The sequence below is a fragment of the Orcinus orca genome, chromosome 10, assembly GCF_937001465.1.
Source record: "Orcinus orca chromosome 10, mOrcOrc1.1, whole genome shotgun sequence".
NCBI classification, from domain to species: Eukaryota; Metazoa; Chordata; class Mammalia; order Artiodactyla; family Delphinidae; genus Orcinus; species Orcinus orca.
This window is the reverse complement of record NC_064568.1, coordinates 34,518,551-34,544,379: the sequence shown is the minus strand read 5'-3', so window position 1 is coordinate 34,544,379 and position 25,829 is coordinate 34,518,551. Positions and strand designations below refer to the sequence as shown.

Genomic DNA, 25,829 nt, shown 5'->3' with positions numbered 1-25,829 from the left:
AGGGCATCTGAATTCTTGATTTAGGACATGTGAATGTTGCAATATCCTGTGTTAATACCATATTGGCACAGGATTATGGGAAAGAATTGCAATCTGAAGAGTTCTTTATTTCTAAAGTATAGTTTACTTACCTTTCAGTTTTATTATTTCCAGAATGACTTTATTATAAAAGTCCATTTCCTATTTTAGTTTTTCTCATCCTTAATTGGCCAAACCAAATTTCCGCAAGATATTTCTGCTTTAGACCTTATAATCCCACACATTTTCTTGTTTCTAAAACATTTTTCTAGTGTTTTGATTTAGGGAAGGAGGGGCTGTAGTTTAGGTAATAGCATGAGCTTGAACCTGGGTTTAGTATCTGCCTTTGTCACTTACTAAACTTCAACCTTCTGTAAAACAGCCTTCATGAGCCTCGATTTCCTCATCTTTAAAGTGGGGAAAACTCTCACAGGGAGTGTGAAGATCAAACACAGTTGTGGTTTTGAGCCATTTAGCACAGAACCTGGCACGTGAGCAGTGCTCAGTGAATAGTAACTTCTGCTGTTACTGTGATTATTAATTTAAATAATACGAAACTTCTTGGTGGAAACTCTGAAGTGCCTTAAAAGAAAAAAAGTGCTCTTATCTGCCACAGAAATACTGCACTGACAGCCATTCCTGGGAGCTGCATCGTGGCCTCTGGTGTGTCTCTATATCACTCCCTTGAAGCAAGTGGTATTCTTCACAGACAGGGCAGCATGGTAGGCATTTGAATCTAACAGTCAGAGAACCCTGAGATAAAAATTTAAGAAAAACCCCACACAATTACTATTTTCTGTTTATAAAATGAACACCACCTTTGTTGGAAGTTTTACAATATACTGAAAAGTATCAAACAGAGAAAAAAATCACCTAAAAGTCCCACCACCCAGCAGGAAACCAACGCTTGTTTTCTTCCTTCTAGTCTTTTTTCTTTACACTTCTGTGCATGTCCTTGTATGTGTTTTTCTTTTATCAAATTAGCAATAGTATTGCCTGTTTGCTTTTGTTGTATCCAGCTGTTTTCACTTCTTTATCCCATTATAGTGTGAGCATTTTCTTGTGTCACTGTGTTTGGAGATTTTCTTAAATGGCTACATAACATTCCAGTCTATGGGTGCGTGTGTCATAATTGATTTGACATTCCTCTGTATCTGGATATTTAAGTTGTTTGTAAGCTTTGATATAAATAATGCTGAAGTAAATCTTCTTGTATGTTAACAGCAGATCAGTAGACAGCACCCACTACGTGTTGGGTGCTTCTCTAAGGACTTCATATACATGAAGTATATATAGGCCTTATCCTGATAACGGCCCTGTGATGGAAGTTACTATTATTATCCTCATTTTACAAAAGAGGAGACTCAGAGCAGAAGTTAAGTCACTTCCGTGAGGTTACCTGGGGAGTGGGGGATGGACCTCAGGCACAGGGACCCCAGAGTCCACTTCCTTCATCACTTCCATGCCCTCAGCATCGCATCCTTCAGTGTATGCTGATTTCCTTAAGATGAATTCCCAAACACAGAGACAGTTCTGAGGCTCTGAACCCATCTTTAAGTCTCTTTATGCATATGAAAATATTTCTGTCCAAATAAGGTCATGCCAATCCGCAGTCCTTCAGCAGGAGTGGTGTGTGAATGCACATTTTCCTGAATCCTCAAAAAATGAATACAAATGTTTTGTTTTGTTTTAAATACTAGTAACAACATTGTCAATTGAGAGAAGGAAATGCCATTATTATCCCAAATTGGATTTCTTCGTGAATCACAGAATTTTGTAGTAGAAAGGGACATGAATATACTTAGGTTCTGTCTCTGAAATTGACAAAAAAGGAGGCCTGCTGTCTGGAATTCATGGGGGCTTGTGAATCATGCTACCGTCATGCAGAGTTCTAATCAGCAGCAGACCCTGGACCTGGGCACTCAGAGGCAGGGGCCCACGTGGTGGGTGAGACATGGGCTCTGGAATAGAGAGAACTGTTCCGAATCTCAGTTCTGCCCCAAGGTGTGAGGCTGGTGAGAAAAGCTGAATAAGCCCATTGGACCTCTTCTCCTCACTCAGCTCCCTGGAGACGTTAGAACGTTAGGATGACTTACTAATCCTTAGCTATGTTTATTGAATTCACTAGGCACCAGGTCCTGTGCCAAGTACTTTGCACATGCCACCTCATTTCATTCTTGCATCAGCCCTGGGAATGAGACATGTTACTATCATTGGTTTAGAGATGAGCAAACAGGCTTGGCCCTGGTTACTTGGGCAGGCTCAGTGGAGTTCCATTGGCACCCAGGCTGTAGGATTATAGTGTCTCTGTGTGTATCTGTGTCAAGTGTTTAGCACAGGCCTGGCAAACAGTAAAGGTTCAGTAAATGTTTGCTCTTAATGCTGGTTACAGGACCTCCCAGTTTGTGAATATGTAATAGTGAGAGAGTCTTGAAGCCTCAGGAAGTCCCTGGATGATGACAAGAGGGAACCTAAGTTTGAAACCTTTTTGCTTTAAATTAGTGAGGTGAAAATAAAAAAGACTGATATGGTTGATGTGGTTCCTTGGAGATGGAAAAAATTTTTTTTGCTCTATTTGAATTGAAATGTTCCCAGAGTAAAGCTATCCAAGATTCTCACAATTACATATTTTATGTATTTTAAAATAGAGCACAAGGCCCTTTGTAAGCACACTTGATGCCATAAAATTTAGGGTAGCTGGTCCAGCAATATGTGGTTCTCTCCTGCTCCCAATCTTTAAAAAGGAAAGAGGGCTTGTATATCAAGTCAGGGTTTTGTCTGGAGACAGTTTCATCATTGAGATCAGCCTGGTCCCTGTGTGGACTGTGCGTCTCCATTGGCAACAGTCACAGACCATGTGGCATTTGGAGTGAGATGAGGTGGCCACTGACAGGCCTCCTGGATGTTGGCTTATATTAAGGCCAGGGGAGCAGTGGGTGTGACTGTTTTTCATACTACAATTACACCTCACTTCTCCAATAGGAAAGGTTGCTATTGCCCATGGGACTTGTGATATTTTGAAGTGCAAAGACCTCAAATTCCAATTTGCCGGTGCGTTTGCGGTGGAGTCATCGCTTGCCACGCTGCACTAGAATGCTCCACTGTGCACCAGGCCCTGCCTTTCCAGTCCATGCCACACAATGAGCAGTGACCCCCTTCTCAAATGTCCCAGGAAAACACTGGATCTTAGAATTTGCTCCATCCATGTCATGCACTATGCCTAGCAAGCTCCCCTTTCCGAGCCCCCATCCTCATCCCCGTCCCCAGCAATCCGAGTCAGGTTAGAGGCCCTGGTGCCTCCCCTAGTGCCTTCCTGCCAATAACTGACTTAGCACCAAGTGCTTATTGATAGTGGATGGCTGGGAGGACTCAAGAACACAGAGGAAAAAGCTAGCTCACAAAAAATGCTGATTATTAAAATTTCCATTGATGTATATAAAATATTTATGAGACTGGCAGTAGCAATTTAGAAAACTGTAGTAACACCTTTAGTTTGGTAGAGGGAGGTGCAGTTAGTGCTAGGGGGAGAAAAAAAGAGTATTAGGGTAACGCAGTCCTTTAACATGCCTGTCACCTCTTGGCTGTTAAACAGTGTTGATCTTTTTCTCTGTCTCTTCGGGCTTGATTTCATCATTTCCCCCCATCACTTTTCCCAGTGATTAGTTGAATCAGAGTGATTTTTATCATACTCATCCCCTATTTGAATTACTCTCCACTATGCAATTATCCTATCACAGAAAATCCTATTTTTCTCCCCATCAGATGTCTGAAGTAAATGTGAAAGCCAGAGTGGCCTGCCCATTACATAACCTCTGTCATCTGATGGATAATGGACTATATGTAACTTTTATTTTTCAGGCTAACAAATTACAAATAACCTTAGCTTCAGTAATTGCCATTAACATAATGGCACCATCATTATGGTGGCATTTCTTAACTAATATTTTCTAGCTCTTTTTAATGCCACTGGCTTAAATAATTTTTTTCAATTCCACTCGGAGACTTGATGTAGGTTGTTTTAACATTAAACCACATCAGGTTTGATGCAGCAGTGCTGCTCTTTGCTTTTGTGTATAAAGATAGCAACCAAAGCATCATCTCCCAACTTCTTCGTTCAAACATATTCATGCTACCAAGCCCTCGATTAATGTTGCTGAGCAATTTATCAAGTATTAAGTCCCTATGAATGGACAGGAAATGGAATCAATTTGTTTTCAGTTCATTAACATTTCAAGGGAGATATTTCATATGCTGTACATGGAGGAAGTGATATGTTCTCTGCCAGCTGTGCACTCCCGTTGGGCCATGTCTAAGTGACACCTGGAAGTGCTCGGCTGTGTTACAAGTCAGAGCTCATTGGAAATATTGATAGGAGGCAAATTTGACACAGCTTCCCTTTTTTCTGCTGATGGTGACAAACTCTTTTCCCTGATTGAGGGAAGGGAGAAAGCAAAGGATGTGCATTCCATGGCAGTGGTGACAGGGACAGGCTGCCACTGCCTTTCCTTTGTCTTTAAAATCTGAGCCTTCAGTAGAAGTAGCACAAACCATCACACAGATGGAAGGATCATCTGAGGCTCCAGGGAATTCCAAGCAGGCACAGCTAACCGTGCAGTTGGAGGAGAATCTGTAGGAAGTAGATCTGGGTAACTGCGGGCATCTCTGATTATAGAGATAGACTTTTAGGACAGATTCCAACACAGCCAGTGGGAAGTAATGATCCTCTGATTGCCTTATGGTCCATATAACCCAGATTAGCAGCACACCCTGAAAAAAGTAGGTAAACCAAGGAAATGACAAACAATGATTTCTTAGAGAATTTATGAATTTATACTAGTGTTCTCCAGAATGGTTTTCTAAGGGTGAATTCCCCAGCATGGTTTTTTGCCTTTGATTGTGTGGAGCAACTTCGGGGTTATCACACTAATCTGCGCCAGAACTGTAACATCCTTCTGGCTTCCCTGGTTTTCCTGGGTTTGGGCCAGGCACTGATCCACACAGCTTTCTCTGCTGGGCTGTACCGAGTGCAGACCTCCACAAACTTAAACACTTTTCAAAGAGACAGAAAGGATTCTAGGATGGTATCTATTTTGGTAGCATATTAGGCAAAACATTAAGTATTTTATTTGCTGTTCAAATTTATTTTCTCCCCCAAACAATTAATTAGAAGTGGCTAAACAAAGAAACTTCATTGGGGACTATGAAAAGACATAGCAAGCAAGTTGCAGGTAAACTTATTAAGTGAAGAGTCTAGTCTGTTGTTTCCAAACTTTGGGTAAGATATTTCATAAATTTAAAAAGCACTCTGAAGCTCATACCTGCAAATAAACTTAATCCTGTTTCACTTATTTTCTGATTTATATTGATAAAATGATAAATTGAGCCCTTGAAAAAGAGTGTTTTGCTTAAAAATAAACATCTGTGCTTCTTGGGAAAAGCTAAAAGAGACTAGATTATATATTAAGGTTTTTTCCCCTTCCTATAGCTACCTGCTATTCATCGCGGAACTGATTCCCATTATAGCTGTACTGTGGAAAGTAATTGCTGTTGTACAGTAATTCAATTTCAATGTATTCACGCATCAGTTCACCGATAGGGGCTTATCTGGAGAAACCTGGGACTTGAAGGCTTTTTATCGAGAAATTCCACATGCAGCAAGACGTTTTTCCTAGGTAACGAATATCAGCTTTTGCATTTAATAAACATTTACCTTCCCAGAAAAATGAATTTTTTTTCCCCTGCAGAAGAGATTTACGCCAAGCTTCCAAAAAGCCAGAGGGTACTATTAAAGTGACTTCCTCTAGCTGTTTTTTTGACTGGTACGTGTCTACATATGTATGACTATAAAACACATCTATGTTTTTATGTAAATATATACACTGAGGCATGAAAAGCAGGATGCACCCAAGGAAGGCATGCTCTGACCAAAAATATGTGCTGCAGAAGCGTTTCATATCTACAGGGACTATGCGAACACTTGTGGTATAAAAACTCATCTGTATCGGTAGGCATTGTGAAAATTGTTGGTGAGGCTGCTTTCAAAATCATACCCATTAAGTTGGAAATGAAATCAACCATTTTGTTTACAAATTTCTAAACTAAGGAAAGATTCTTAAGATGGAACTGATTCTCCCTGTATAAAATGACTCTTAGGTCATAAGGACTCTTAATACTAAGTCCAAAATAAACTGAGGTCTTGGGAGTTGAATATACTGAACATTGCTAGGATGGACTTTAGTTATCAACCAATGGAGGTAGCTGTACTTATCTAAAAAGATTTTTCTGCCTTGTGTTCATTTCTGATCTTACCTAAAAATTTCAAAACTTGTTCCTTGAAAAAGGAGTGAATTTGTTTCAGAAAAAAGTATGTTTTCAGTCACAAATGGAGAAGAAAAGAGTATTATTTTTTTGTGTTGCTGTATCTTGTGACCTATTTGCCCTTCCTTCCTTCCTCCCTCTTTCCCTCCCTTCCTTTCTTCATTCTTTTTTTTTGTTTTTGGCAAACTGCTTTGCAAAATTCCATACATATGTGTAAGGAAATTTAGAGCAGAAACCTCAAACCAGAAGAAACAAAAAATAGCGACAATCTGGATTCACCAGTTTTGATGAGGTCAGCAAACCATCCTTGGTTAATGGTTGAGGGCAAAACCACATGGATCCATGTGGTCTTCGTGGGTTTCACCCCAAATGGGGTTGGGGTTTCCTCTAACATACTTCAGATTGTATCAACCTGAGCCTCACAGCAAGGCCCAGAAGGCTGCTTTCCTGCCCACATTGAGAGTAAGCAACCAGCCCATCTCCTGAGGGAGATGCACTTCCTGTAAAGAGATGGAAGGAGAACGACCAGGCATTTTGTATCCGTTTCATCTCCAGTCTCCTCAAGCCCTTCGTTTTCCATCAAGCCTGTATGGGGAGTTGGGTTGGCTTGGTGAACTGCATCCTAGCTTTCCTGCCTATTCTGGGGCTGTTGGCCTGTAGAAAGAGTTCTTTGTGGGTAGAACCACTATGCCAAACCCTCCCCAACTTCATGGTTATTTGTCCCATCCCAAATATTTGACCTAAAAGCTCCTTTTGCAAAGCTATGGCAGACTTTGTTTTGGGTTTTCTATGTAGCTCACCGTACTCATGTTGGTTTTCTTATGCTTTTTGCTTTGTTTTTAATGATTATACTATACAGGTTCACTGTAAAAGAAAAAGGAATGTGCAGAAAAATATAAAGGAAAAATTAGATACCACAGCCCCAGGAGGTATTGAAAGGCACTTGACATCTTTCAATACCTTTTGTTTTAAAATATCTTAATTTTTTTTTTTTTTTTTTTTTTTTTTTTTTTTTTGCGGTATGCGGGCCTCTCACTGTTGTGGCCTCTCCCGTTGCGGAGCACAGGCTCCGGACGCGCAGGCTCAGCGGCCATGGCTCACGGGCCCAGCTGCTCCACGGCATGTGGGATCTTCCCGGACTGGGGCACGAACCCGTGTCCCCTGCATCAGCAGGCGGACTCTCAACCACTGCACCACCAGGGAAGCCCTAAATATCTTAATTTTTATGCTTCCAGATGGTTTCTATTTGTGTATGTGTATATGCATATACATGTATATATGTAAACTTCCAAAACATTGGCTTATTCTTTCTTGTAACCAGATTTTTAAAAAAATTTATGTGTTGTGGACATCTTTCCACATTAATGAATATATATATTTTTATTCCTTTTCATGACTGCATAATAATCTGCTTTCTAGATGTTTCAATCAAGGAGTTTTGTCTTGGCGAACATTGATGTCATTTAGTGTTTCAGTATTATAAGCAATAATATGATAAACTCTCTTGCAGAGAAATTTTTTCCATTTATTTGATACTTTTATTAGGATGTATTCCTAGAAGTAGAATCAAGGCTTTTGGTATACCTTGCCAGCTTGTTCTCCAGATACCACCCACCTGCTTGTGCTCCCACCTGTGTGGTTGGAGAGGTACTATTACTCTACTTTCTTCCCTAACATTTCACTATTATTAGTCTTTGGGTCTTGATCAATCTTACAACAGAAAGCAGCATCTCATTTTACTTTATTTTCTGTAACTACTCACTGTTTGGCATGGTGGGTCCTTTCTGGCTCCCTACCTGCCCTACACCAGGGTTTGAGGCAAATTACACAATGTCACAGAGCATGGGTGCAGTGTCACAACATAGAGAAGGCGGCCTGGGTGCTGGTCCCTCATCATCTCATAGAGAGGTGTGCTCAGGCACTTGCTTGGTGTATCTTCCCATTTGTTTATGTTGTTTTCAGCTTCTTCCATCAATGTCTTATGATTTTTCGGAGTACAGAGGAAATACTTTCAGCTTTTCACCACTGAATATCATGTTGCCTGTATGTTTGTTATATATGGCCTTTATTATGCTGAGGTATGTTTCCTCTATACCCACTTTGTTTTTATCATAAATGGATGTTGAGTTTTGCCAGATGCTTTTTCTGCATCTATTGAGATGATCATATGATTTTTATTCTTCAACTTGCTAATATGGTATATCACATTGATTGATTTGTAGATATTGAACCAGGTGGTTCTGACCCCGGCTTCTTTCAAACTACTGCTGCTGTGCTGAGACTCAGAGCATGTGAGATTTTGCATGTGCCCCTTAGAGCAGAGTCTCTGTTTCCTGTAGCCCTCTGACCCTTCTGTACACAAGTCCCACTGGGCTTCAAAGCCAGTAGTTCTGAGGGGTCATCTTCCTGGTGCAGGACTCCTGGCCTGGGGATCCCAACGTGGGGTTCAGACCTCACTCCTTTGGAAGAACCTCTGCAGTTACAATTATCCTCCTGTTTGTGGATAACCTATCTGGGGGTGTGAGTCTGAACTATATACTGTGTCTCTACCACTCCTACCTGTCTCATTGTGGTTCCTTCTTTGTATCTTGAGTTGTGGAAAGTCTTTTCTGCTAGTCTTCAGATCATTGTAGGTAGTTGCTCTGTAAGTGGTTGTAATTTTGGTGTGCCCGTAGGAGGAGGTGAGCTCAGGGTCTTCCTACTCTGCCATCTTGGCTACATACTTCTCCCTCCCTCCCTCCCCTCCTTCCTATTTGGTTGGATTTGATGAAGGAAGACTTGATTTCTGGACAGGGCAAGGAGGAAATGAGTGTTGTGAAGCCATGACTTAGCAGAAAAACCATGACTTTCCCCAGTGTCCGCTGTGCCTGGCTGAAGGAGCTTTTGGTTGTAACGCACAGGCTTGATGCTAGAACTAGGGTGTGTGCCTCCAGGCCTGGCACATGTTTCTCATCATGTGGCAGATGGTAAACATGGGCAGCTCACCACCCCCAAGAAATGGAACAAACTAATGTTATGAGCAAGTTCAAGAGGCTTTTCGTAAATTAAGGAGTGATGTCATGAAGGAGAATTTGGAGTGATGCTGAGAGCAGTTGCCAAACCCTTTCCCCCGATCTGGGTTTGGTGTTGTCCCAGCTGTAGTCTGTCTGGGTCAGGGCACCCATCTAGAGCCCTGCCCCATCCCTGCCAGCATTAGCTGTCACAGCATCCTGCTTATTTCTTTAGACGTGTTTTGAAAGTTGTACTTTGTTTATCTCAGTTTTGACTTGCATATTGTCAGTCTCCACCCTAGAACTCCACTGTCACGAGGACGGGGACCTTGACCGTCATGCTTCCTTTTATATCTTCAGTACCCAGGCAGGGCACTTGGGTGTCCGTGAATGAATGAACTGGCCACACTGGTAATGATGCTGTCATGCTCCTGCTTGGGATGAGTGTCTACGCACCAGGACACGGGGCTGGTTAAGGTCTCAGGCATTTCCTGTGTGTTTCTGCCTGCCCTGCCCTCTGCTCCCCACCAAATGATCTATTTCTCCTCTGCCTCACATGTGAAGTTTGTATGTGGTTTATCTTGTTCATGGTTTATATTATGTTTCTTTACAACAAAGCAAAAGAAAAACAATTCCCTTTCGCATCCAAAGGGAAATGTCACTTAAAATCGTATTTCCTGTTTTCATTGCCTACTTTTATTCTCCATTTATAAAATTGGTTTTGAAAGATTTCTTGTCACTTAGGTCAAGACCCAGTGGACCAAGCAGCCTGGAGAAGAGGGGCTCATGGCCACAGAGACCCTGTGTGAAATTACAGTGCTGGCCCCTGCTATAAGCCAAGTAACAATTACACCCCATCTGGGAGCCCATGTGGAGATGCTGGGCTCGCCCTGTGGTGCTCTGACTGCCTTGCTCACTGCAACTAGAAGAACAAGGTGTTGTGTGCAGGTAGATGACATGCATGACACTTTGAAGCAAAGTGAATGGGTCAGGGAGAGCTGAACACAGCAGAATCGCATCAGAAATCTTCTGATCTTCCAGATTATTACATGGTTTTTCCAACAAAACAGACCACATAGAAAATAATGCCACTTAATTTATACCCAGGCAAGGTGAAAGAAATCTTAAAAAGTTTGTGGGTGGGCAGAAATTATGGTGAATCACTGAAGTGTCACCATCAATATATCCAAATGACAGAATAAAGCAATAATAATGATGATGATGATAATAATAATAATAATAATAATAACCCACTAGCTATAATTGTATAAATTACTGGCAATGAATGAAAGGTTTTCAGAAATGTTTTGAATGTGTATTTAGGATGTTTAACTGGGGATGTGTTGCCAGCATCCGTTGTCTTTTTTTGGTCTTTGCTCAGTTTCCCATACGGAGGTAAGGAGCAGCTGGTCCTGCAACACAGCGAGGTTATGTATGTTTTCTAAATTAGGTTATGAGGGGAAAATGAAAAGGTAGTTAGGAATTCAATGGCGTTTCATTTATACTGCATTCAGGGGAGGGTTGACAGCCCTTTCGAATAATCAGAGTCTTTGTTAAAAATCAGCTGGGATATCCTTGATTGCCTATCCCAAGCTGTACAGGCTGCTTGAACAGACAAATAGAGCTTTGTACAATCGAGGGCAAATGGGGATTTTTGTGTGTGTGTGTGGTTTTTAATTGATATTTTTATGTGTCAGTTGGGGAGGAAAATCATCCTTGGGAATATACTTAGAAAGCCTCCCTCACTGTGCACCTGGTGATTCCCAAGCATCCATCTCATCAGGTGTTTGATGGTTTTGCAGAGAGGGACTTCTTCAGGGGCCCTAGAAGTCCGTGGTGGCATCAGCAAGTAGATCCCCATCTAGGTCACGGTGCGAAGTTGCTTATCAACATGCCAACACCAGCCGTCTCCTTCCGCCAAGCAGGTGTCTCTGGACTAGGCAAAGGTACTGGCAGTGCTTTTACCAAGAGGTGAGCAGACAGGTGCCAGCTGCCGAGGGGCGATGGAAGCAGCTCCAGGCAGGAGCACAAGCAGACTTGCAGGGGGCGAAGCCTGTAGGCAGCTGTTTGGCCGGCTACATGGTGGCCTCTGTTATGGGGCTTTTGTAGCCATTCAGCCTATCTTCTTGAGAACTTTCCCTAAAGGGCTCAGTGAACCTCTTCCATTGCTGTGCTTGGAGTCTGTCACTGCAGTCTCGGTGGCCATGGTCTGTGGTCCACGTGGGGAAATCAGACATGGTAGAGATGAATTGACTCTAGGGAAGTGTATTTAGCCTTCTTCTCTTGGCAAAATGAACATAGAGTGGGGTGGGTAGTGGTTCACACTCACAGGAATTGCTTCAGTGGTGATGAGGAAAGTCATAGACAGGTTTTACTTGATCTTCATGGGCTTTGAGAAAAAAATGAACTCACATGTGCAAATATGAAGTGATGTAAAAATATCCAGATTTAAAGCTTGAAAAATTGAGAGGTGTAGCCACCCGAGGCCCCCATTCCCACATAGTGACAGTCCAAGTGAACTGCCCAGTTGGTTGATTTCCATGCTGCTTCCCTGTCATTTATGTTGCCACTCTGTCCCCCCAAAGCACTGAGGTGGCAGTCCTTGGATTAGTTAGGTTAGGGCCACAGCCTCTTTTAGTGAACATAGCAGAGTGTTTTGGTGTATGAGGTCTGAAAGCTCATAGGCAGGATATTCGCAGCATTTACAATTTACTCTGCAGAAAGTAAGCAGTAGTCATTGTCATTGTCACAGTATGGAGGGCTTCTCTTTTGCTAAGCCACTATGATATGCTCTACATCTGTTATCTCATTTAAATGTTACTATCCTGTTTTGGATTAAAAACTTTTTGGCTGGAGGCGAGGACTGTTCACAGGACACAGGATAAGAAAGCATTTTAAGGAGACAAGGATTTCTTTTTCTTTCAAGTTTGTGATCCACCCGATGGGACTGTTTCTGAGATTTTTCTTCACCTTTAACATTTTAGAATTTTAGCCTTTGTTTTGGTCTCTTATCCATAAGTCCTATTTGTTTCATTGTGCCTTTTCTCCCAGCTCAAAGAAGACCTGAGCCATGTAAATAATTCCTGATCTGGTATCATTCACAGAATCAAGAAACAGAAATCAGAGTGATCCCCTCTCTCCCTAAATCCACCTCCCCCCAGCACACACTTTCCTATTAGAATGATGACTGGGACAATATCACACATGAAGAAGGGTATGAAAAATGTTCAGAGTGGTTACATTTGAATATGGGGCACTTACCTCTCTGTGCAGGCACCTGATAGAAAAAAATAATTCATCAAACTTTGTTCAAGAAAAAAGAGCATTAAGCCTTCATCAACAACAATATCAAGAGCTCACCATGGCAGGAATGGGACAATAAAGGAGTTATTTTACCAGAATTAACAGGAAGAAATTAGCCCCATGTATCCTTCCTTTTTATCACAGTGTGGTAATTTGCATATTGTGAAATTTCACATTTGCATAGTCAGTGATTTTAAATTAGATTCTCACATTTCCTCTCTGATGTTTGTCATGTGTATAACTTGTCTTAATAACTGAGTTGTTAGCATTTCAGAAACAGTTGTCTAATCATTGGCTCAACCCTGAAAACACAGCGCCCAGTTTACCTTTGCAATTTTTAAACAGCTTTACTGACATATAACTCACATATGATACAGTTAACTCACTTAAAGTGTAGAATTCAATGTTTTTTAGTATATCCACAGAATCTGTACATCCATCACCCCAAGATTTTCATCAACCCAAAGAGAAAACCGTGTACCCGTTATCAGTCCTCTTTGTTCCTCCTTTCTGTTCCTCCTTTCTGTATCTATAGATTTACCTATTCTGGACGTTTCATATAAATGGAGTCATACAGTGTGTGGTCTTTTGTGACTGGTTTCTTTCACTGAGCATGATGTTTTCAAGGTTTACCCATATTGCAACAAGTGTCAACACTTCATTCTTTGTTATGGTCAAATATTATCCCACCATATAGATATACCACATCCATTTATTGTTTATCCATTCGTCAGTTGATAGTCACTTGAGTTGCTTTGACTGTTTTTAGCTATAATGACTAGTACTGCTATGAACATTTGGGTACATGTTTTTACATGGACATATGTTTTCATTTCTTTTGGGTATATATAGGAATGGGTTTGCTGGGTCACATGGTAACTCTGTGTTTAACCTTTTGAAAAACTGTCATACTTTTTCTAAAGTGGCCGTATAATTTTACATGGTTACCAGAAGTGTGTGAGAGTTCTGTCTTCCCCATATCCTTGCCAACACTTGTTATTTGTCAGTTTGATTATAGCCATCCTGGTGAGTGTAAAGTGGTATCTCATTGTGTTTTTGACTTGCATTTCCCTAATGACTAATAATGTTGAGCATCTTCCATGTGCTTATTGTATATCTTATTTGTGTTTCTTCCTTGGAGAAATTTCTATTCAAACCCTTTGCCCATTCAAAAATTGTGTCATTTGTCTTTTTATGAGTTATTTATGTATTCTAGATACTAGTCCCTTAGAAGATACACAATTTGAACATATTTTTTTCCTAGTCTGTGGGTTGTCTTTTTAACTTTCATGATGATAGTCCTTTGTAGCGCAAAAGTTTTTAACTTTGACAAAGCCTAATTTATTTATTTTTCCTATTTTGTTGCTTATATTTTTGGTATCATATATCTAAGAAACCATTGCCTAATCCAAGGTCTGTCTTTTTTCTTTTCTAAGAGTTTTATAGTTTTAGCTCTTACATTTAGGTCTTTGATCCATTCTGAGTTAACTTTTGGATTTGGTGTGAGGTGGTGGTCCGACTTCATGTTTTCCATGTGGATATCAGTTGTCACAGCATCATTTGTTGAAGAGTACCCTTGCAATTTAAGGTGAGTTCCTTTCAGCTCTGACATTTAATCGACCCAGTACTATTACCTACAGAGCTGGACCCTTACAGCTGTAATTAAAACAGCGCTGTTGGGCTGACTGACAAGCACGTAGTAAGCACTTTACATGTTGTCTGATTTTATACTCACAAACCCCTCTGAGATGGGTCGAGTTACTACCAGTTATTAACCCATGTGTCAGGTGAAGCAATTGAGGCCCTATTTATTATTATTATAAGAAAACTATTATACTATATGTTGTAGGTAGTTGAGATTTCAACCCAGGCAGGCTTCTTTCAACCTCTGTGCTGTATTGCCTGTCCTTAGGTTCTTAATAAGATCCCATAAACAGTGGCTGCCCGGGACCAGGAGCTATGCTAAGCACTTAAGGTGAATGATCTCAGTACTTTTCAGAGCAGAGTTCATCAGAATAGCGCAGGAAGGTTGTTACAAAGAAGATGGCATTTCACACTTCTAAATTTTAAAAATTTATGTATATCTATTATGACAACAAAAGGGGTATAATTTATGCCATGGAAAACTTTAGTGGTACAAGATTCTAACAACAGCATACACCCACCACCTCCATGTTAGCTGTTTTTTCTTTTCAATCTGATTTGCTGGAATAAACTATGGTCCAACAACAACAACAAAAAAAGAAGATGCCATTTCAGTCATCTAAGAGTTTGCAGTTCCTATGAACTCATAGTTGATGTTGCTGCGGCTGGTCAAGGGACCACATTCCAGGCAGAAAGGGATTCGCCTGTTGGTTCTCAAGCTTGGCTACACACTGGAATCACTTGGAGGCTTGAAAAAATACTTATGCCCAACCCCTCCGTCAGGGATTCTCATTGACCTGGTCTGGGGTGTAGCCTTGGCAGGGAGAATTTTCAAAAACTCCCCAGGAGGTTCTAATGTGCAACCAAGTCTGAGCAGTGCCATCTCATCCTGCAGCGAGCTCCAGGGGTAGCCATTTGAGTCTACTTTTAGAGGTGACTTCCAGAGGTTAACTGATTTGTTCAGGGTTACACAGCTACTAAGTGGAAGAGCTGGGATTTCAGTCCAGGCCTATCTGGTTCCAAGTCCAGCTCCTAACCCTTTCATTGCACCCTACAGCGGCTTCCCTTCTGAAAGCAATTTGAAGGGGAGCCTGAATGAAGTGGGTGACGTCCCCTGGTCTCAGCGAGCCTTTGGAGAGGGTCATCCGACACCTGTGCCCCTGGGCTGCTAGGCCCCCCCACCCCCATGCCCTCCCCCTGCAGAGGCTGTGTTGTCTTGTGGTGTGCCTGTGGGACATGGGTACAGGTATTCACTTCTTGCCACTTTAAGAGGATCTGGATGTGGTGTCCCAGTCTCTCTAAATCAAGCTTGTGTTCTCTCATTTATCAGGTTACTTCATGAGGGAATTGGGCAGGGTGAGCAATGCTTTCAACTAAAGCCTGTTGGGAGTGGGACAAAATGCTCATTTCTTTGAGAATCCCTATGGTTTCAAGGAGGAGAAAATAAAGGTTTGAGAGTAGGGGTGCAATTTATTTGTCTTCTCTTCTTCCCCTAAGCCACCTCCATCCCTATAAGGCCTGCGTGTGGGTATGAGTACTTACCTCATCTGCCCTGTCTGTCCTCAGCCCTGGATGCTTTACCATCCTACGCCCTTTGTGGACTGTGAGCTGTATCCCAAGAAGTGGACAGCCTGGGACCTTGGGTTGGCTCTTGTGGGAACTAGATTTACAGCCTAATTAGGAAATGCCGGCTGCCTCCCTAGAAGGAGTTGAAGGCTACTGGGGGAGACAGATACTGAGTTAGAAGTTGGAGGAGTGGGGAAGGCTTGGAGGTGAGAAGTCCAGGCTGCTCAGGTGGTGCCCACCCAGGGAGCTGAGGAGTGATGAGGAAAATACCCCAGGACCTAGGAGATGGCAAAGGGAAGGGGCTCTGGGGAGGAGGAGCAGCACATGTGAACCTGGAGAGGGAGCAGAGCACAGGGCAAGTTGAAGAAGTTGAAAGGAGGGTGGAATGGGGAATGGGGTTGGAGAGAGCAAGACAGAGGGGCACTGGGAGGTCTGTGAGTTGATGGGAACACTTGGGGCCTGCTGCAGTGGGATAAATGAGATCTATTAGTGTGGTTATTTGAATGCCTCCCTTGACCCCCTCCCCCACCCCCACCCCCCACCGGGTCAGTGGCTGCGTCCATCTTGCGCCCTGTATCACCCCAGCACCTCACCACCAGGCTTGGGGAGCCAGTAGGTGTTCACTGAAGAGTTGGGGTGTCCTGCTGAGGATGCGGGAAGCTGCGGGAGGGTTTGCATTTCTGTCTCTGCATCACTCATTGGCTGTCTAATTTTCCCTTTGTGGCGAGGGCAACACTGCCATCTTCCCCACTTTTCTCTCTGCTTTTGATTTATGTTCACCTACCGCTCCCCTCAAAGTTTTCTGCCCTTTCAGTAATCAGAAGCGGTGCTGTGAGAGGGCTCCTCCAAATCTCAGTGGGAAGCTTGGCTTCTTTGTCCTCTGTCCGAGACTCTCCTTTGGCTGAGTACGCTTTGGTGGCTGGAGAGAACTAAGCCAAGAGCCCAGCTTTATTTTCACCTACATTTAGCAGATCAGTTCAGATTGTCTGACTTTGGGGAGTCTGACCCACCCCTCTGAGGTGTCACCTCCTTGTGGTAGAAAGGTGATGTGGATCTTCCTGGCATTGCAGTGTTTTCCCAGGGGCCAGGGGGCTATGCTCCAAGGCTTCGTTTGGTCTTCCTGCAGCCCTGGCTTGTCTGAGGGAAGGCAAAGATGCAGATTAGAGAGAACATTTGGGGAAGAAAACTCTGTTGGTAACCTGAGCTCATCAGCCCCAGACTTTCAGTAGGGGGTAGGCTGGTGTCCAGTGTGGGCAGCCTGAGGCCAGCCTCTAATGAAGTGACGTGGGTGGGAAGCCCAAGGATCACACAGACATAGCTGCCAGACAATTTTAATAGTTACATGTATATTTTAATCCTTCATAGAACCGATATAACTGCCCTTTAAAACAAATTTATCTAAGCTATGTGAGTTGATTTAAAGAAATGTAGTCAGGAAAGGTGAGATGAGGAGACTGGTTGGGGCATGGTTTTTGGGGTGGTTGTAGACTCCCTAGGACTCTGTCATTAGGGAAGGGGACAGGTGAGATGTACTGGATGTAAACAAAGCAACCCATGCTGAGCTGGAGTGAAACAATGCATAAGAAATAGAGCAAGACTTACAGCATAGTAGTATCTATATAAATTAAAAGCATGTAAAACAGCATGCATTTTGCATAAACACACACACAGTTCAGGATGTCTATCATATTCATTAGAGTGGGTGTCTATGGGGGCAGGGGATAAGCATGTGGGTCCGGAATGGAGGAGGAAGTATGAATCAAGAGGGGGCTCTGCATGATGATAATACGCTAGGTGTATGAGTAACTCAACCTTCGGTATAAGCTGTAGGTGTACACACACACACACACACACACACACACACACACACACACACACACACACACACACACACACACACACACACACAGAGTGAGCTATAGATAAGACATATATCAGGGCTCTGGGAGTGCACCCCGAGGGCAGACAATGCCAGTAAATTGTAATCACAATGGAGCACTAGTGAAGAAGTAAACGGTTCTGAAACTGTGCTATAAATTGTCAACCAGTGATGATTCTGTTTTTTTATGGAGGTTAAATTACAGCAATCACCAGTGCACAAAGATGCTGCAGTAAGAAAACATTTGGGAACAATGTTTTTCTTCTAAGGCTTGGGTGATGGGTGTGCAGGAATAAAACATCATAACCTGTTTACTGTGGGCCAGAAAGGAAAATATGAACTATAGCCCACTGCGTGGGAGCACTCTCTTTTTCTTTTATGTATCAGGCAGGCTGTGAGTGTGTTGCCGTTGCCACAGGGAAAGATGATAAACCTGCCTGGAAGACAACTTCCAACTATGTTTTTCTTCTTTCTATATTCTCTCCATCTCCCTTCCTCTCACCACCCGTGTGTGCGTGTGTGTGTGTGTGTGTGTGTGTGTGTGTGTGTGTGTATGTTTATATCTATTTGGACTAGGATAAAATGAACCAGAGAGCAATGCCATCTCAGTGATGACCAGCTTACAGATGCTGTCTTTCTCAAGTTCCTCAGCAGGCCATCAAAAGGGCTTATATATGATGGGTCACTTGATTCAGTGGTGAAGAAGAGATCCCTGAATCCAGGTTGAAACCCTGACTGCCTCTTGACAGCTGTGTGATCTAGGGAAGGTCATTTCTCTCTCTGAGCATCAGGATCGTCGACTGCAAAATGACAGCAGTGACTTAACCTCACTTGTGGGGGCCTATAAAACATGTGTACCAATTCTGGAGACACAGGAAGTGCCTAATAATTGTTTCTTCTCATTATCATTGTCTAGCAGCAGCAGCAGCAGCGATTAGCAGCATCACCACAGATCTTCAGGCACCCCTTTGTAGTAGCTGTGCTATTTTCACTAACCTTGGCATTATGTTACAGTCTTCAGAATTTATGCATAAAGGCAACTGTGTTAACTGTGGAAGTTCGATTTGTTATTGCAGAGAGCTTATCGCCCTCCATTATTCCTCATTTCATTTACAATGAATCAAAACCCATTCATTGGCAAGGCTGTTGCAAGATTCTGGCCCTGCCCCCCTCTCCTAGCCCCTTCCTGCTGAGTTCCCATGTGGACCTTCTGCTTGTTTCTTGAACTCGCCAAGCCCAGTACTCTCTGCAGTGCCCTTGCACGCGGGGTTCTCTCTGAGTGGAATCTTTCTTGCCAGATCTGGTTCCTCCTTGTTATTCAGGGTTCAGCTCAGCTTCTCCTTTTCTTAAGGTGGCCTTCCTTGGCGAGCTTGCCTAAGATAGAACCTCCTCGTACCCTACCCAAAACACCACCCTCACTCTCCTCCCCTACCCATTGTCCTCTCATTGCTTGTTTATGCCTCTTCTTACGAAACTCATCAGTATCTGAAATTACTTTTTACTGTATCTGGCTTTTATTTCCTTCCCCACTAGAATTTAAGTCCCAAGAGGAGGACTGTGTAACCTGTTCACCTAGGACAGTGCCTTCTATAGTGCAGATACCCCAAAACTATTCCTTGAATGAGCAACGAGTGTTTTGCTGATGTGCAGGAGATCAGATCAGAACATTTTACCTATGAAAATATTGGAAACTCAGTTTAAATAAATCCTCATTAACAGCTTTTTAAAGTAGGATACCCAGCACTTTTGTTTTGGCAAGTGAATTGTAAGATGCACTCTAGTGGGTAGAATTAAAACTACTAATGACACCACTGGTTCCTGGTAATTACAGGGTGGAAAGTAATATGCGATTTAATCGTCAAACCCTGATTTTCTCATGGCTTTAAAGAGTATAATTTGTGATGACCTGTAAATATTTGTTGAATAATTAATTATGAATTTTACATGCATGTATTTAATGATACTGTAGGGTTATTTTTTGGAGGAAAGATTTCCCCAAGGGTGATGAGTAACAGTGCTTAACTCATTTTGATTGTGACAAAGGACAAAGAAAAGTGACAATATTGCAAGGGAAATGATTTTAGAAAAGTTAGGTTATAGACAAAAAATCCTATTGACTTTTAAAAAACACTTAGAAATATTACTTCCACCAATGTTATTCTTTAGATTTGAGCTGATAGTGTACCCCTTCCCAACATTTTATTATGAAAAAGTTCAAATATACAGCAAAATCGAAATAGTTTTACCACAAACATCTGTATGCTCATCACCCATATCTGTCCATTTACCCATCCCTCTGACCATCTATTAAAACGTCTTATTTTTGGTACAGTTCAAAGCAAATTGCAGACTCCTTGGTAGTATTTTTAACAATCCATTTTTCATTGGAAAAGAAACATGTTTTGTAGGTTGATATATAAGTCTAATATATTGCATGCAAAAGTTTGAAGTGGAGTTAGTGAAATCTTCAGCCTAATTAAACAGGACCCAGAGTCTTCCCGGGCTCTCTCCTTAGATTTGAAATGATATGTTATTATCATGTGCACTATCTTAGACAGATACACTGCTGACACATCTTAAACTTTTGAAAGTGTAAAGAAAGACACAGAAATCCCTCCAGGTATTTCAAACAGGAAGAGCTTGAACGGAGAATTCAAGGCTGAGGGAACAAATATCAGAGAAAGCCAACTCTAGTTTTTAGGAAACCAGGAAGTGTGGGGATCCCAGGGGATGTGCCACCTATGATTTCAGCTGCCTGAAGTACTGAGATGGATGATTTGCTGGAACATGCTGGAAGCTGCTGGCAAAGCCTCCTGCTGCCCTCAGCTGAAGCCCTAATACCTGTGGCTCATTGCTTTAGAGTCAATAAGACTGCTCTGCTTCTCCTGCTCTCACGTTTCCCAGCAGGCCTCTCATTGGCTGAATCTAACCTGGACCCTTCCTGGAGGATTCTGGGAAATGTAGTTCCTGGGCTACAAGTCTCCGCTCTACAGGACCAAGGGCGTTACCAACAATAAGCACAAGGGTATTTACCAGTAGGAAACTTTATATATATAATTCTATATCTAGCATGTTGAGAAAAGTAGTTAGCCACTTCCATAGTTTTTCATGGAATATATACAGTATTCTAGTGTCATTTGGTGATACAAATGATAGTATTTTGCTATTGCAAATGTTCGGAATTATAATCCATGACTTGTATCCTGTCCTATTAAACTTTAATAAATTCACACTGACCGAAGAAATGTGTTTGGGTAGATGGACGCATGACTGGAGGAAAAAGAGCTTATATAATGATGCATCCCCAAAGTATATGTTTTCAAATGATCTCTTAAGGGGCCAGGGGTGGGAATCTTTCCAAAGTGCAAAGGAGAACAGGGAAATGATGGACTGACACAACATGGAGTTGTGTTTACTGGGAAGGACTGTCTGGCCTGGAGCCCTGTGGAATCATTTATGGCCCTGCTTCTGCCCCCAGTGCTCTCCAGAATTCCATGTTAGAACTGCATAATCAGGTTAATACACATTTTGGACAGATTTGAGCTCAAAGGACACCTGACCCTTCTGGCATGGATGTCTGCTGTGTTCTGCCTTCCAAATATCCAACCCCCTGGCTCGGGCAGCTGCACCCTGACTGTCTTTCCTCATTCTAGACAATGGTGGGGGTGGGGTGATGGGTGACACATGGCCTAGGCCTGGGCAGTCTGTGTATTTCTTTCTTGGACAGTCATTTATCTCAGGATGGGTGCTTGACTTGGGTCAGCCCGAAGAAACCCCACTAGGGACTTTTTTTGGAACGATGCGGACAGAGATGCTCTCTTTTCACTAGTTTGGCTCAGCTGCTGGGATATACTGTAGAGGTGCCACAGCTATGTTCGCTTAGCCCTATAAGGGGAGCGCTTGCTGAGAACAAAGCCCAGCAGTGATACAGGCTGTGTGTGCAGGCTCACACATGCAGGCATGGAGCTGTATGGTGATAGGGTTTATACTCTGAATCCAGCTGTGGCTACAGCTGGCATTAGGCTGGGCATTTTACTTTTATGAGCCAATTAGTTCCCCCCCACACTTTTTTTTTTTCAGCTGAGTCAGTTTGATAATATCTGTCACTTGCAACTAAATGCGTCTTACACACCACTCATTTAAAAAACGCCAAACCTGAGTCCATTCTATAATTTTACCATAGAGCACCTCTTTTGGACTTAGATGTTTCTGCATTGAGACACTGCCACCCCACCTCCATTTTTGGTGTCCACCTGGGCTGTAACCCCCTAAAAGCAGACTTGGCACCCTTTTCTTCAGTACCTTACAGAACTGTAAGCTCTCCATAGCAGGAATCGAGTCTACTTTAAATGAATAAATAGCTCCTCTCTCTGCTTTCAGGATTTACTTCTGGGCTGTGACTAATTGAAGCTCCATAAAAGTTAGGGGTCCCCGACCCTCACCTGCATGATGTCCTCGGCACAGGTCACCTCAGCCTCAGAACTTGCTTAAGGTTCCTATACCTCCTGGCTACATTGTGAACACCAAGCTAATGTGACTCTTGACCAACCTACTCCTGTTTGATGCCTCTGGCTCAGATCACACACAAACAAAATCCCTTTTTAATTTTCAATCTCTAGTGTGAAGATTGGCCACCACCAGATCATGTAATAACAGTGCCCAAATTGAAACAGATATAAATATGTGTTGCTTCCAGTCCTTTATAAGGGGGTTGCAAAGTAATTACAAGCATGCAAGAACAAAGCCATGAGAGAATCACTGTGTGGTCTTATTAATGTCTCTTTCATCAAGTCATTTTTGTCAGACTCTGTGTGTTTGTGTGTGTGTGTGTGTGTGTGTGTGTGTGTGTGTGTTTTCCATTTTGGGCATTGGAGTTGGTTCATTCAGATTTGCATTACATAGAGGGAGAGCTGTGTTAGCGTTATGATTCCAAGACCCTCAAATCATCACCAGGCTGTGCAATTGTAAAATGTGATGTGATTGGAAAAGTGGAGCTTGTTCCAGCTGAACTTGGCTTTGGATTCCTATGATTTTCTGGTAATAGATGCTGTGCTTCCTCCCCCTGCACTCCCACGCCCTTTCTTTTCTATGCAACATCCATTACTCTACTTTCTGGTACTCTACTTTCTGATTTTCCATGGAATCTGCCTCTTCCTAACTCTCAGTCCACAAGGTTTGGATGGAGCAGATTCCATTTACCTGGTCTGCTCTTTCCTCAGACAGCCACATGGTTTGCCCTGCACTTCATTCTGGTCTCTGTTCAAATGTCAGTTCTCAAAGAGGCATTCCCTGGTCACCCTCACTAAGATAGCATCTCTGGCCCTTTTAGTCACATGAGCTAATACATCCTACCTTGTGTAGTAAGCACCTTTGAGTTAGGTTTCTGTTCCTCACTGGTAAAGAAGTCCAGATGGGAATGCTGCGTTTATTCAAGCTCCTTTAGTGTTTGTTCTCGCTCTGCTCCAAGGTCCTAGCACTCTGACCTCACCAGGGGCTGGTCCAGCATCCCCACAGTAGAGCCCTTGGGTAGTCCCCTGACCTAGGCCTGAGTTGGAGCTACAGTGCCTGTCTGCTCTCTGCCAGGTAACTTAACGGAGATTTAGTGGGAGGCTATGCAGAGAGATGATGTGCCTGGATGTGTAAAGTAGAGACAAGTTCCAAGTGGGTGTACCCAAACTTCCCTCTGACCTGAAGGGGCCAGGGAGGTTCGTTCACCCTGTCATTTGGTATACACACATGGGGTAACCTGGCAGGGATATAAAGTGTAGGAAAGGGTGCCTGGTGTTATTACCACTAAAATTCCATTCTCCAGGAGCTCAAAGCCCTGAGAGGCTGGATATGTCAGGAAACTCTCCAGCAACTGAAAACAGATAGGTACTGAGAGCTTTCTCCATTCATCCATCTGCCGATACTTCTGAAAAATGCAAATCTTTACATTGACTTAGCTCTTGAAATGGCACTTGTGTAATGTATTTAATTACCTGTACTCCCTCTGTCTTCCAAGCTACAATGAGGCCTTCTTTGTTTTGTTTTTTATCTTTCTGTTTTTTTATAGTCTAAATATGTAGCATAGGGCCTCAGTCAATAATAATAGTTGATAATTGTCAAGTTAATAGAATAATAAGTAACAATTATTGACTGTCTGGAATGGCCAGGCATGGTTCTAATCCCATTACATATATAAATTTATTTAATCTTCATAACAATATTAAGGGGGTAGTTAGTACTATTTCTTTGTTTTGTAGATGAAGAAACTGGCTCACAGAACTATTTAGTGACTTGCCAGAAATCACACAGCTGGCAAGTGGAAGAGCTTGGACTTGGGCCTATATGTATCTACGCAGTATTCACTTTAATAATGTGCAAAAATAATACAGTAGTCATATATTTTTGCTGTGTCACCTAAACATACATTAGAATGTTTGTAACAGAGTGTCATAGGCTGCTTATCTACTGCATATTTACTGAACCATGCTTATGTGTAAATGGTAAGTATTAGAGAGATTTCAAGATGGGTAAGTTAGCTTCAGGATCTGAGAAGCTTACAGTCTAGAGTTAGTGATAGAAATCCATTCACAAAGAGGTCCTATGAGGCGATGGGACTGAGTATTATAGTAGAGATACAGTTCTGTTGAAATGTACAGGAGATGGTGGTTGATGCCGGTCTCTGCCAGGAGAGGGCTCTGAGAAGAGGTGGAAAAGGCAGGCAAGTGAGAGGGAGAACCATGTGATCATTGACCTAGGAGTAGGGCATCTTCCTGTGTGAAGTTGATGCTTCACAACCTGAGGCCTTGTGTTCCCTCCAAGCCAGTAGATTAGATGACAAATCATTGATAAGAACAGCTTTGAACAAATCACTGACCGGCTTAAACTTTGAAAACACCTCCTAGATCCCAGGAGGTAAAACTGACATCAATAAAGAGAGTGTCTAAGGTGATTGGCCAGGACTGGTTTGAGGTTGACAAGGTGGATAACTGGCTCCCGGCAAACATGGAGATGTGCCTCTGAAGCCTAATCTGGGCTGGAGCTGCCTGGAAGGGGAGCCACCAGGCCTTGGCTCTCTGGTTGTCTGGGGCTCTGAGCAGGAAGCCACGGGGCCCAGAGAGGAGTGTGTCTGGGGAAGCCCCCTCTGTGCAGCTGTGTGTGCACAGACACCCCCACACATCAAAACAATTTGCTGTCCATACATTTTGGAGTGAACCCTTCTTGGATAGTGAGCACTTTAAACAGATTTATTGCATTAAAGAAGTTCTTAAACTGTTTTTTCCTCTTGGGAAAATGTGTTAAATCCAAAGAAGTACTTGTATATCTTCAGTGAATTTAAGACTCACGTGAGAAGCTTTAAATGCAGGTTTGTGGGCCCCACTCAGAGGGTTGATTCAGTAAACTTGGAGGAGGACTGGGGCGCCGAAATTTTAAAACTATCCAACTCTCCTCCCCACCTCCACCTGCCAGACAGTTTCTAGCCAGAGAGGTCGTAGAATCTCATTTTGAGAAGCCATGAGCCAGAGCACAAATTTCTGAATGAGGGTATATAAGATATACCTCTCCTGAGCAGGAAGAAAATATTACAGTGTGTCTTTTAAAATATCTTTCTTTGTATATGTTTTATAATATATCAATTCATAGTAGAGGAATAATACATCAAGATAATGTATACAATAGTGATAGTTATGTAATTTGTATATAAATGTACCCGTTTGCAGGCATATGCTAACTTTTTTGCTAATAAGAATGTGCATTTAAAAACATTCAGACAGTTTAAAGGAAATTTTGGGCATTTATCTTGCTGAAATTGGCCAAGCATATTGTGTCACAGATAATTAGAGGAAGAAGTAGCAGGTATTACACTTCATTTATAATTAGTGAATAATAAGCTTTATTATTAAGGTGCACTGCTGAGTTATGCTTGCATTGCCCCTCTCTCTCACCTCTCTGTTTCCAGGAGCCCATCTCCCTGTGATTGCAGCAGGGAGTGCTTCATTACCTGGTAGCTGGACCTCTTGATTAGACTGGGTTCCTCCGAGGCAGAGCCAGTGTGTCCTTATTCAGCTTTGTGTACCTGTCCCCACCACAGGGTCTGGGTCCTCCAATGTTTGGTAACTAAATGA

The 25,829-nt window shown here is 42.5% G+C and overlaps 1 protein-coding gene across 4 annotated transcripts in view; it reads left to right on the top strand.

Moving 5' to 3' along the window:
- The window catches only part of CACNA2D3 (calcium voltage-gated channel auxiliary subunit alpha2delta 3), a 795,640-nt gene that overhangs the window by 158,901 nt on the left and 610,910 nt on the right, over positions 1-25,829 (top strand). The window lies entirely within an intron of this gene.